Raw genomic sequence first — 14300 nt, 5'->3', positions numbered from 1 at the left:
ATCTACAAGCACACAACGCCTCGTGGTGCGAGGCGTTGTGTGCTTGTATCTGCTGTTTTCACTACTTTAGTGCGACGGCATTGTATGATTTTCAAAAGAACGTACAAATTTGGAGATACGAGATTACCACCTGACAACGACGATATACTAGTGTTGTTGCTGCTCTTATACCACCATTATTACTGGGGTTGGTGTGGGCCAGACAGTAGCCCCCCGCGGGCTGCAAATGGCCCGCGGGCCGCCTATTGGGGAACTCTGTTCTATATGATATACCGTATTTTATTTTAATTGGTGTGAATATATGCCGGGTGTAACAGTACTACTACATTTGCTATTGGTCTCATTTGCTGTTGTGTGTTAATGATACTTAGGAGTACTCCACCCCATGCTCTACCTCAAGTAAGCCCTGAGGTGCAGAATAGTCTGTTGCTGGGCAGCCTGCATGGTTCCTCATGTTGGGTTTTGCTTGTAGGGATTTGGAATATTTCATGTTTTCTTGACTTTGTGCCTGGTGCTGTGGTCAGCAAAACTATGCTGCCTCTCGGTTCTACAGTGTAAGGACACAAGGCAGGGAAAGGAGTAGAGAAAATGAAGACATCAATGAAGTTTTGGACATACAAACGGTTTTGGACATACAAGGTTTCCACCCGACAACGACGAAACATAACTCCTGTAATTGGCCCACTGGCTTGTCACTTGTCATGATCTGAAATGGCAAATCTCTGAGTAGCAGCAGCAGCAGCGCTATAGAGAGAGATCTCTATCTATAGTGCGCACTGAGGGCCTCTCCAACTCTTTTTCCTGGGCTGAATCAGGGGCCCAGCATGTCCCTGCACCACAGGAATGAAGAACTAAACTGTTTCAAGAGTGATTCATTCAAATGCAAGAACAAATTTAACAATCATTCTTCTTCTCCTACACAATTTGTGACAAAGTGGAAACCTATTAGGCCTATAGGCCTACTGTTTCAGTACACGATGAATTTTAATGCCATTCCAACATGAGTACAAATATATTGTTCATCTGCCTGTAAAAACCTTTTTATTAGATCATATTATTGTTCTTTATAACTAATGTGTTCGCACAGTTCTGGTCAATACAATTCTGGTAATCAATATGATATTTCAGCTCATTGCGATGGGACAACTATGTCCTCATGACCATGACTGATACATAAGCAAGATTTGATTTGTGATGCATGGATAGCATTGATGGCTTGTCAGAATATGATAACTACAGTATTTGAGTATCCAGCTAATGCAGGACATTAACATTGGTGACCATAACATGGACCATAACATGTAGACAGCAGAACACAGGTCACGGTCTGATTGCAAATATTATAGCTAACGTTTTCTAGCATGTGTCGTGGTTGAATCAAATACCACAGAAGTGGAAAAAGCGGGACTCCAAAATAAAGGATCCAAGACATCTCGGACGTCTCAGATAAACATTGGCCGGGTTTCCCAAAGCGATTTTAGCCCATATAAGCCCATCGTAGCTCACGCATGGTCGTAGAGACCAAGCCCCGACCGTCATGTTCCCGTGTTTGCATGGGTTCGGGCAGAGCGACTTATTTAGCCCCCTACAACTACACCATCATTCAGATTTCACAAACAAAGTGCTTAATAAAGTCTCACACCTGTCTAAATACGGTAAGGCTTTCTATAATTACCCGTATCCTCTGTTTTCTTTAATAAGAAGTATTTTTATCCGATGTTTATCTCAATGGGGTTGGTGCGCATAGGGAACGCCAGGAAATACATGGGAAAACAGAACGCGATCGGATAAAGGCTTCTTATTAAAGAACACTTAGGATACGGGTAATTATAGAAAGCCGTACCGTATTTAGACATGAGACTTTATTAAGAAAACTGAAATCTGAATGATGGTGTAGTTGTATAGGGGGATAAATAAATCGCTCTGCCCGAACCAATGCAAACAGGGGAACATTACTGTTGTGTTGGGGCTTGGTCTCCACGACCATGCGTGAGCTACGATGGGCTAACATCGCTTTGGGAAACTCGGCCATTGTCATTTATTGGGAACGCTTACGCGTTACGGCTCAGCCCTCCTCAGAGCAGATTTAAAAGATTTATAAATGCTACAAAGTTTTTATACACACCTTTGCCACTGCTGAAGTGTTTTTAATTAACAGAAAAATACTGGGCGCTAAAAACATACTTCTTCAGGTCTTTAATTGATTAGTTCAATCTTTACATGCATCACTAAGAGGAGTGAACTAAAGCAAGTTTGTACTGAAAAGCTTTCCTCATTGAAACCATTAGGTATTAAAGACTTTACTATAAGGTACAAATTCATAATGCTTAAAGGAGCTATAGTCAACTTTTTCATTGTAGGGCCGACACTTTGTTTACATCCTAGTCTATAGACTAGAATATAAACAAAGTGTCGGTCTGACAATGGCCAAAATGATTATTTTATCATTATGTTACGCTTTTTGTGGTCATTTCTGAATAGAAACACATATATGAAGCTTATGTTTTTATAAAATATTTTCGAAACATTATTTTTATTTTAGCATCTGTTTTTCAAGAAAAAAATGACTATAGCTCCTTTAACTAACGCTTTATTCCTGATTAACTAATACATTAGTTAATCATGAATTCATCATGAAAATCATCGAGTAATGTTGGAATAGCTATTACTTAACTAATTAACTAACTAACTAATCTATCAGTAGTTAAGATGTAAGTTTGTACTGAAAAGCTTTCCTCATTGAAACCAGTAGACCACAAACCTTCATAGGTTTTACTGCTCAGACTCAGAGGGTTTTGTGAGCTGTTGTTTTCTTTGAATCATTGGATGTCTCGTCTGTCAGTTGGTCAGTCTGTCTGTCTGTCTGTCTGTCTGTCTGTCTGTCTGTCTGTCTGTCTGTCGGACGGACAGACCAGAGTTCCGCCGATTTAAAATGACTCCAATACGGAACTAAAACTTCCTATGATTGGCCGCTATAGTTGCGCTGTTTTCCCCCCCGGCCGATCGTAAAAGAATTGTTCTCCATTGGACCCCATTCATTTTCCCCTTTCTCTTTCTAACCTTAATTAACATTTTCATAAATACTTTATGGTTCCTATCGCTAGTTAAGAATTGCCTTTCAATCACGATGCTATGCATTTTGTGAACATAAGGTCCCATTTATGTTAAAATTGATGATAAAGTTGCGGGCGCCGTGGCCAACTAAACTGATACCAGCCGGCTGTGTTCTTCTTCGTGTGCTGTATTTTGGGAGGCTCCGACCACATTCTCCCATGTATCTCTGCGGTTGCACGTGACCGTTGGCAGCCAATAGCATCCTCTGGTGCTTTTACAATCTATTATGGCGACACCCATGCCAAGGAACCAAAATGCGTCATTTGCGCTGCATAGAAACCAATGGCTTCGCTTTGTCCATATATTTTACAGTCTGTGGTACGAAAAACATACTCTTCGAGGCTGCCTGTTCTGTTGAAGACAACATCGACTCACCGCAGGATTGCCCAGGATTCCAATGTGAAAATGGTTGGGTTTTGGGGGTTTCCGTAGGCCATGAAACTGCAGCACGGCTTAGCAGCTTATTCCCTATCTGATCATTCCCATAGGTTCATTATCTTCACTAAGGATATTAACCTCACTGAGAGAACAGTTTAAATTTAGAGCCCCGATCTTTATGGGGCTGTAGCAGCTGGCAGAGGGCTGCCCAATTAGTGCGATGCATCATGCATTGATTCCATGGAGAAGACATTGACATGCTGGATCAATGAGCTGCTCTTTGCTTTCTGCTGTTCCTCCAGCCAACTAGATTTGTCGGGGCCGTGCAGGGGCATCACAAGGGGTAGGAAAGTGGGACTGAGTTACTAGGGCCCAAGGTGGAGGGGCCCTAGTAACTTTAGCTATTGACAAATAGCAGATATACAAGCTCACAGCGCGGCACCGAGTGCCGCGCTGCGAGCTTGTAGATCTGCTATTTTTGAAAAGTCGTGAAAATGTGTGCAAATCTTTGAATATGTATTTTTTAAGCGAACATTTGTAACTCAAATTTTGCTTCCGGGGGGGGGGGGGGGGGGGGGGGGGTCCCTGGAACTAAATATTTTGAGGTGGGGGTCCGTGGCCAAATTCATATCATTTTGGGGGTCCTTCACATGAAAAGGTTTGAGCACCACTGACATGCAAACATGGGTTTCTTGCACACATTTTCACAATTTTTCAAAAATAGCAGATCTACAAGCTCGCAGCGCGGCACTAGGTGCCGCGCTGTGAGCTTGTATATCTGCTATTTTTCAATAGTTAACATTCATGGGGGGCCCGCAGTGAATCCTTGTACCCAGGGCCCAGAATTTGGTGTGACGCCCCTGGGGCCGTGCACATGTTTTGGGGGGCAGGGGCTTCTGCTCCTGCTGGCCGCATCAGCCCCATATTATATGAATAGCTCTACAAGCTCACAACGTGCCGTATGGGACACATTGTGAGCTTGTAGATCGTTTTGCTGTGATTTGTTTTACATCAATTAGTCACCCTATAGACCAATTCTCTGTTTACAAACATTGAGACTAAATGCACAGGTGACTGTATCATGTAATCAATTCCCAACAGATCCCCAAACCCGTTGTTTTGAGGAACGCTGTGTTGGCTAGTGAGGTGCACCCATGGGTGCGCCCTTATCGAGACATATTTATACTTCATTGCGCAACGGTATTGCGCATTGAGAGTAGCTGATATACAAGCTCACATGGCGTCAGGACTGAGCATAAATTAGGCTTCATGGGCTGCAGCTGGGCGAGCAGTAGCAGCTGGTAGCGCCGTGATGAGGAGCTCTCCCTCTGTTCTGATGACGGGGAATGGAGGTGGGGATTTGAAGGGCAACTGTTTTGAATCGCTATTATTGTTTACAATCAACAGAAACTATAAGGATTATATTTCAAGAGTGAGAAATCACAGTAAAAATCACACCCGTGTGAACTGAGCGGTGGTTTACCCACCTAACTGTACTGTACATATTCTGTGTTCTATATCTATGAATTCTATGTGTTCTAGATCTATGAATTCTGTCACCTCCCCCCCCCCCCCCCCAGGCTAGTCTCAACAGCACCCTCTTACCCACCAACCCCCCCCCCCCCCCCCCCTGTGTGTGTGTGTGTGTGTGTGTGTGTGTGTGTGTGTGTGTGTGTGTGTGTGTGTGTGTGTGTGTGTGTGTGTGTGTGTGTGTGTGTGCGTGTGTGTGTGTGTGTGCCTGGCCTGGCCTGGCCTGAAAACAGCGCCCCTCCCTTAACATGTGTGGTCATAAAAGGTACTGTAGGGCAGGCTACATACAGACCCACCCACATACACGGACACATACACGGATACACGGATACACACACGGCCACTCTATGGAGACGGTGCATGTGACCACCGCTCAAAAATCCTAAACATTCTTCCTCCACAGTGGGAGAAAAACAGCATATTTCAAGAGTGAGAAATCAAGTAGGCCATGTATGGCCTACTTGCACCAGCAGAGCGCGCCATGAGGTGCGCTCACCACTGGCATCACCACTGGCCGATGCCAGTGACATCACCACTGGCATCACCAGGAATGCTGGTCCCTCATTGGCTGTTAATGATGACATTGCCAGAAATGCTGGTCCCTGATTGGGCTATTAGTCGGGGGCCTTAGGGAGATAGAATGGTAATTTTGTGCTAATCAGTCTAAAAGCATCAAATTTTGCACAGATGTATCCCAGGGCTTGCTCTAATGATTTAGCTAGGGCGCCCAAGTCGGCGACCTTCGGGGTCGCCACAGCAGCCAAATCAAGTTGGGCTCCCATCCACTTTCTATACAGGAGGAAAATACCACCAAAAAACAAAACAATGGTTTAGTGATGAAAAGTGATGAGTCATCACTTTTCACAGTTTTGTGGGCGTTTTCTGGGGCCATTTGTAGCCCAAGGAATGTTTTTTGCGCAAAACAAATGCTTGCAATGGATTCAGCATCATGACAAACCCCTAGTTAGACCCCTCACATCCTATACTTAAATACCCAGAAAAAATTTGTTTTTCTGGGTATTTTCCTCCTGTATAGAAAGTTGATGGGAGCCCAACTTGACTTGGCCGCTGTGGTGACCCGAAGGTCGCCAACTTGCTAGCTAAATCATTAGAGCAAACCCTGGGCTACATCTGTGCAAAATTTGGCGCTTTTAGACTGATTAGCACGAAAAATCCCTAAGGCCTCCGACTATATGGGCTTAAACACACACAGCTACATACATACCTACCTACATACGCAGCCGAACGCAGTACTTGCACGCTCTGCTGACACTAGTAATTATACTAATGTATAGGCTCTGTTCCATTTAACTCCCCCGAGTGCACACATGGAACCAAATGGACCCGTGTGCAGTATTTGGGTGGTGGGTCAATACATGTCAATCAAGCTACCCACGCCCCTCCTACGGCATACGTTATTTTATCATCAATTACAAAATACATGGGACCATAATTTAACAACGCATATCATGGTGATTGAAAGAAGATTTTAAACTAGTGACTGGAAGAATAAAGTATTTATGTTTATTAAGGTAATAAAATCATATGTAAAGTTCGGCAACAATCCATTCACTTTCAATGGAGCAAAATACTTTATGGTACCAGCAGGGGGGAAAACTGCGAAACTAGCGGCCATTCATATGAACTTTCTCTTGAAGTCTCTTATATCGCCTCAACTTGCAAGCCGGATACTATGCCCTTGGTAACACCTGTGAGCGATAAGGGAATCCGTAGGAGACTGGGTTGAATATATTAGAAGGCGCGGCTTGTGACTGGCTGGAGCGGAGGTTGGGAGCGCTCGGCCGTGTTTACTTGGACCGCGCGGGGGAATGTTAACCTGGTGAAATGCTAACTTGCCGACGCTGGTGAGTAGCTAACCTGCCGACACTGGTGAATGTTACCCTCTATGCCTAAACCTAACCCAAACCCTAACCCTAACCTCAGTAACCCTGACGCTGGTGAGTAGCTAATCGAAAACGAGCGCTCCTTCCCCCACCGTCTCCTACGGATTCCATAATAGCCACCCTGCGAACTGAAGGAAGGAAAGGAAGGAAGGAAGAGGCCCAATTTCCTTCCACCATGGCCAGGCATGTGCACACATAGACATCAAAGGGGACTTTGAGCCCCTGCCCTTTTACCTGTCTGTAAAAAAGTGCCCTCTCCAGACCATGAATGCAGTTTTTACTGTGGTGAAAGACATGTAAATGCCCTCTTTCCATGCCATACCAGGGGAAATCTCGCTCTTTCGAACGACCATCATTTCGACAAAGGAGCGTCGGGAGGGTTAGCGACTCACTCACCCCACGGAGGTTAGGGTTAGGGTAAGAGTTAGGTTTGGGTGTCGAAAAGATGACACATAGAAACAGCGAAACGCTCCCGCCATACCAAGGCGCAGCATTCAAGAGAAATGCCTTGTCCAAACTCTCCTGAACTTGAATGCAGAATCTTATGTTGAAAGAATTGCCCTCACTGTCCAGAAATCCACACCACATCTCCAGTATTGCTTTTTTTATGCTTAGTTTAGTGTGTTATGAAGTACCGAAAATAGCCAAACTCCAAGCTTCCGAGCTTGGAGGTCTGCTATTTTCAATATTTTCACCAAAAGGCTCTATTAGACATTTCAGCCCCTGCCTCCTTAACATTCTCTGCACGTCCCTGAACATGGCTGCTGTGCGTAGAGGCTATTTTGGGTGAACTACGCCTTTAAGTGGCAAGTCTCCCTGGATGAGAGTGTCAGCTGAATGATGCCATGTGTCATAGTAAAATGTGCATGTAGCCTGAGGGCTCTTCTCGGGGGCTGCGTACAGGGGCATCACAAGGGGGGGAAAAGTGGCACCGGAGGGGCCATCATTATTTTATGCTTTAGCTATTGAAAAATAGCAGATATACAAGCAGATATACTCGGTGCCGCGCTGTGAGCTTGTATATCTGCCATTTTTGAAAAGACGTGAAAAAGTGTGCAAATCTTTGGATATATGTATTTTTAAGCGAACATTTGTCACTCAAATTATGCTTCTGGAGGGTCACTGGAACTATTTGTTTTGAGATGGGGGTCCGTGGCCAAATACATATCATTTTGGGGGTTCTTCACATGAAAATATTTGAGCACTGACATAGAAACATAGGTTTTTCAAAAAACCTTAGAAGGATTTGAAATATTCAGACTCTGCACAAGTTTTCACGATAAAAAAAATAATAGCAGATCTTCAAGCTCGCAGCGCTGTGAGCTTGTATATCTGCTATTTTTCGATAGTTAAAGCTCTAAATGTGAGTGAATCCTTGTGCGCACTGCGCAGGTCCCAGAATTTGGTGTGACACCCCTGGCTGCGTAGCATAGCTTTGCAGAGCAGACAGATGCACCGCTATACTCTGCCAACTCAGTCCTCTCAAATTGCTCATTACCGTGCTCTGCTGCAGATTCATTCATTCATCAGCACACACACACACACACACGCACACACACGCGCACGCACACACACACACACACACACACACACACACACACACACACACACACACACACACACACAGACACACACACACACACACACACACACACACACACACACAATAATTAAATCAGCACTGTAGGTCGGCATGACCTCAAAGCCCTCAGGGACGGTCATTAGATGTTGTCAACCTGGTCTTTATACATTATTACTGACATAGACATACTGTGTAGGATGCATGTTAGTGCAACGTACCAATGTAATAGTGATAATAATTATCTGTATATTTGCACATAAGTGGCATTTGTTCTCTGGCGCAGTGAGTTTTTATTGTATTTGTGATACTTGCTTTGGCAATGTAAACGTATGTTTTCTCATGCCAATAAAGCTCCTTTGAATTGAATTGAATTGAATTGAGTTCCATTCTATGGCGCTCAGTTATAGGGTTAAATAATGTCTTGCTCAGGGACACACGCCTGGAATTGAACCTGGGACCTTTGGCTTTCCAGGCAGGACTCTCCAACATGCCATTAAAACAGGGACGTGCTGGCCATTGTGAAAAGCGGGACAACTCCCGAACGGCCGGTTCATTCCCGGCCAGTCCAGGCCGGCCATTAGGAAAAAAATAAAAAATAAAATGTCTGCCTTCGTTCCATTTTGGGGGCTGGGTGGCCAACAAAGTAAATCGTCACTGTCGGGCAGAAACCTTGTATCAAATTTGTAGATTTTTTCGCAAAGCAAAGCCCTGCTTCATCATACAAGGCCATCGCACAAAAGTAGTGAAAACAGCAGATCTACAAGCACACAATGCCTCGCGGTGCGAGGCGTTGTGTGCTTGTAGATCGGCTGTTTTCACTAGTTTAAATCATTTTTAGAATGATAGATACAAAACAAACGGTTTTGGACATAAAAGGTTTCCACCCGACAACGATGAAATATAACTCATGTAATTGGCCCACTGGCTTGTCACTTGTTATGATCTGAAATGGCAAATCTTTGAGTAGCAGCAGCGCTATAGAGAGAGATCTCTCTCTATAGTGCGCAATGAGGGCCTCTCCAACTCTTTTTCCCCGGCTGAATCAGGGGCCCAGCATGTCCTTGCATTAAAATATATACCGGTATATATTTTAGAAACCTCAAACCCTTGTATGTCCAAAACCGTTACTGTGTTCTTGGCCTGGGAGGCTTGCATAGCCGTCTGGGCACCTATAGCCTGACAGCGTGACGAGTTCGAGTCCCGACCCCAACGACCTTTTCTGCGTGCCTTTCCCCCCCATTTCTGGTCAGACTACTGTATACCTTTGTCTTGCGTAGCCAGAGTCTGGCCACGCGAGACTACTGTAGCATACCTATCAGCAAAAGCATAAAAAGCCCTATGGATACATAGTTATAATTTAGTCACACTCACAAGCTATTTTTAATACTTTTCTTTGGTACAATTTATCTACCGGTATTTATGAAACCCACAGCACAGACACACTTGTAGCCTACTATCGTCTATTTTCGCTACTTTTGTGCGTCACTGTCATAAGACGAACTAAGGTGCTCAATTACGAAAAGAGGATGTGAAGTTGAAATATTGAGATGCAAGGTTTCTGCCCGACAGAAACGTCATACCGTTACAAAGATTAGTCTTATTCGAAGGTCAGCTTGGAAGTTATTCCCACCGTGGAGTCCCACATCACATGATTGCCAGCAAAATATTTGCATCGAGTTTTGCATTAATTGAGAAAATAGCCTATAAGCTCAGCTCACAAACAAGAGGATTATGATATTAACACACACTTATCTCGCACAATGAATCACTCCAGGCAATTAACACGAGCTTAACCACTTAAGTCTTTTTGTTGCAAAGTATTTTGTCCCATTTGCGTGCAGGGTTTAAATGTGTTAGACTGTGACATAGAGGTTTAGGTTTATTTCCCGGGTTGGGGTTAGAGTATACATTACTGTCTTACTGTCTTAGTTATGCGTTAAGCTGTGATGTCTCACACTGAAAAATTGCTTATCAACAAGCTTGTAGATCTGCTATTTATAAGCTATTTTCAGGTATTTCCAATGCGTGACAGAGAGATGTGTGATCACTCCTCTGCACATGCATCACCCTTCACACTGACACATCATTACGTTCATGTTAGCAGACCTATTCCCACAGAATACCGTAGGCCATGGGTCTTCAACAGGGGGTCCTCAGAGTTAGGCTACTGGCTACTACAGGGGTTGTTGTATTTCAGGGGCGTCACAAGGGGTAGGAAAGTGGGACTAAGTTACTAGGGCCCAAGGTGTTGGAGGGGCCTTAATTATTTTATACTTTAGCTATTGAAAAATAGCAGAGATACCGCGCTGCGAGCTTGTAGATCTGCTATTTTTGAAAAGTCGTGAAAATGTGTGCAAATCTTTGAATATATGTATTTTTTAAGCGAACATTTGTAACTAAAATTTTGCGTCTGGGGGGGGGGGGGGGGTCCCTGGAACTAAATATTTTGAGATGGGGGTCCGTGGCCAAATACATACCATTTTGGGGGTCCTGCACATGAAAAGGTTTGAGCTCCACTGACATCGAAACATAGGTTTTTCAAAAAAACCTTAGAAGGATTTGAAATATTCAAAAATTGTCATGATGTTTCAAAAATAGCAGATCTACAAGCTCACAGCGCGGCACTCGGTGCCGCGCTGTGAGCTTGTATATCTGCTATTTTTTCAATAGTTAAAGCACAGGGGCCCCACAGTGAATCCTTGTACCCAGGGCCCAGAATTTGGTGCGACACCCCTGGTTGTAGTGCTAACCGCTCCTACATCTGGCTTTGTCTGTTTGTTTTGGAGTGGTGGTCACTAGGGTTGCAGCAGTACTTTACTTGCACACCGATAACACCGTTAAATAAAAAGAAAACGCAGCCGCTGCTCTTCTCTGCCCCGAGGAGCGCAGTAGAGATGTGACGTTCGCCAACGATTCCGCTCTTTTGAACAGCTCTTTTAAATGAACGATGGGATTCGGTTCTCAATCGCGGGAGGCCGGGAGCCGTTCCTTGTGTGGGAGTGTCGAGAACAGATCCAGAATCAACGGATCATTTACGGGGCGAGGCACAGCCCATCAGACTGCATGACGTCTCATCCCCACTCGCAGGGCAAGTTGTGGCTTTATAATGTCACAGGCAGCGCGCAGTAGGCAGAAAAACAACGATTAGCCAAACAAGAAAACGCAGGACTGTTGTAACACTAACAGTGCTGAATTTTTAATCGAGTCGGAACACTACCTCACATTTAACGATTGAATAACGACCGAATCACGGGAGCGCGCCTCGACTTTATTACGACTGAGAAATCTTTTCAAAGTTGTTAGATGTAAGAGGGCCTTAACAGTGTTGTTGCTTTTTTACAAAGCCGAATTTTTAATATGGTCGGATGGTTGTTGTTGTTGTAGCTTGAGGTAGCATTGGCTGCTACTGAGTGCTCACAAGACGGCAAGACACGCAATGGTGGTTGAAACGGTGTTACCAATAACCGCGGTGTTGACACGGACACGGTTTTCGGTGTTAAAAATCTCATACCGTTGCAACCCTAGTGGTCACACCGGCTCGTGACCGTGTGTGTAGCTATATGTCTATGTGTGTCTGTAGCCTGAGCCTGGCCTACAATACCGTTGGGTGGCCAGAGAGGTGCTGTTGAGTATCCTTGAAATGTACACACACACACACACACACACACACACACACACACACACACACGCACACACACACACACACACACACACACACACACACACACACACAGCCTTGAAATGAATGGACACCACCGCACAGTTCACACTGGTGTGATTTTTATTTAACTAGTGAGACGCCTCAGGGCGACATGCGACCTCGGTTGCGCCATGTCTTGGCCATCTGGCCAGTGATGTATATCGGACCAGTTACCCATATATGGAGACCCCTGGTACCCATATACGGAGATCCATGTACTGTATATGGAGATATGCTGTGAGACCCCAAACAGGCAGAAAGTCCTATGACGTCTATGACATCTGACATCATACATACAATCCCTTTTATGCCCATACATGGAGATCCTTGTCTGTAGAACCAGCCACACAGATATGGGCTGTCTTGGCCATATATGGATTCTGTTTGTGTGGTATGTGGCCTCCATATTGGCATTCCCATATGAAGTCCTGTATGGGCTTAATTTAATATTGATGACATCAGGGCTCTCCATGTATGGGTATAAAAGTGATTCTGTTAGAGTGGTTCCCCTGACACATGTCACAGTGATGTGTCAGGGGAACCACAGTGTCAGGCGTTATAGACAGTGATACGGACAAGCTGTGACCGTTCACATAATAAACCTGCAACCTATGGTCGCAATAATGTGGATAGTGGGGGTCCCTGCTTCACCTCTCTCTCTCTCTCTCTCTCTCTCTCCCTCCCTCTCTCTCTCTCTCTCTCTCAGGTAAGGGGTCCTTGACCGGAAACATTCAAGACCCCTGCAGTAGGCTATTACTGTAATGTGTAGGCTTATAGTGAGGACATCAGCATTTTAAAACACCAGTTTTATGAATGCAACTTTTCCAGTAGTGTAAAGTAACTACCGGTAAGTACATTTACATTACATTACAGTAGGCCTACTGTACTTAAATACAATGTTGACAACTTTACTTTTGCAGTACTTTTACTACTACTCCACTACATCTCAGAGGCAAATATTGTACTTTTACTCCACTACATTATTTGAAAACTTTAGTTACTACAAGCTCACAATGAGTCGCATTCAACACATATATAGATCTGATATTTTCAATATATATATATATATATATATATATATATATATATATATATATATGCATTTGAAAACTTGAAATGGGACATTCTCTTTTTTGTATTTAAGTACATTCACATTTACATTACGAATGCACGCACGCACGCACGCGCACACACACAGACACACACAGACACACACACACGCGCGCACACACACACACACACACACACACACACACACACACACACACACACACACACACACACACACACACACACACACACACACACACACGCCTAATGGGGAAGCGCTGTCGTAATTAGCCCCGTATCAAAGAAGGCAGAGTTTTCATAGCATGAAAACACCAGGGATTTATGACTCATCTGCACGCTGGTTAATGAGATTAGTGTTTTTTATTAGACTGACACTGTGTGTGTGTGTGTGTGTGTGTGTGTGTGTGTGTGTGTGTGTGTGTGTGTGTGTGGAGTGTAACATACACTAGGAGTGTATGTTTGTACATATTCCTCGCAATATTCTTTGTGATCTGAATAATAAGACCGTACATATGGTGAGGCAATGGACTGGACTGAACACTCACACAACACGGGACATCATTTTCCACTCCAAGCAGGAGGGTGGACTGGGTGTTCCCAATTTTGAGTGGACCTACATTGCCACGAGGCTCAGCCATCTTCTTAATATGCTGAACAGTGACGACCAGCACATCAGGGAGCAGGCCAGAGCCTCTCTGTTCCTGGACCTGCAAAGGCGCAAGGTCCCCCTGGCGAGGGGGTCGGAACCAAACTTCCTGGGTTACAGGAGGAAGCCCAGTGGGAAGCTGGACACCCGCTCCCCAGGATTTGGGGTGTGGTCTGACTGGCCAGACTTGAACGACCTCTGCGGCTGGTCCAACGTGGCCCTGGAGTGGGTGGGGCCCAACTCGGAGGCTGTTAATGTCTCTGAGAGGATCATCTCTGACCCTAACATCTCTGTGAGGGCCACCATTAACATCTGTGGAGCAGAGCATGAACTCCCACCCACCAACGCCCGTGGTCATCTCCTGTCAGCACAGCA

Source organism: Nannobrachium achirus (genome assembly GCF_963921795.1).
Source record: "Nannobrachium achirus genome assembly, chromosome: 21".
NCBI lineage: Eukaryota > Metazoa > Chordata > Actinopteri > Myctophiformes > Myctophidae > Nannobrachium > Nannobrachium achirus.
This window is presented reverse-complemented; position numbering follows the sequence as displayed.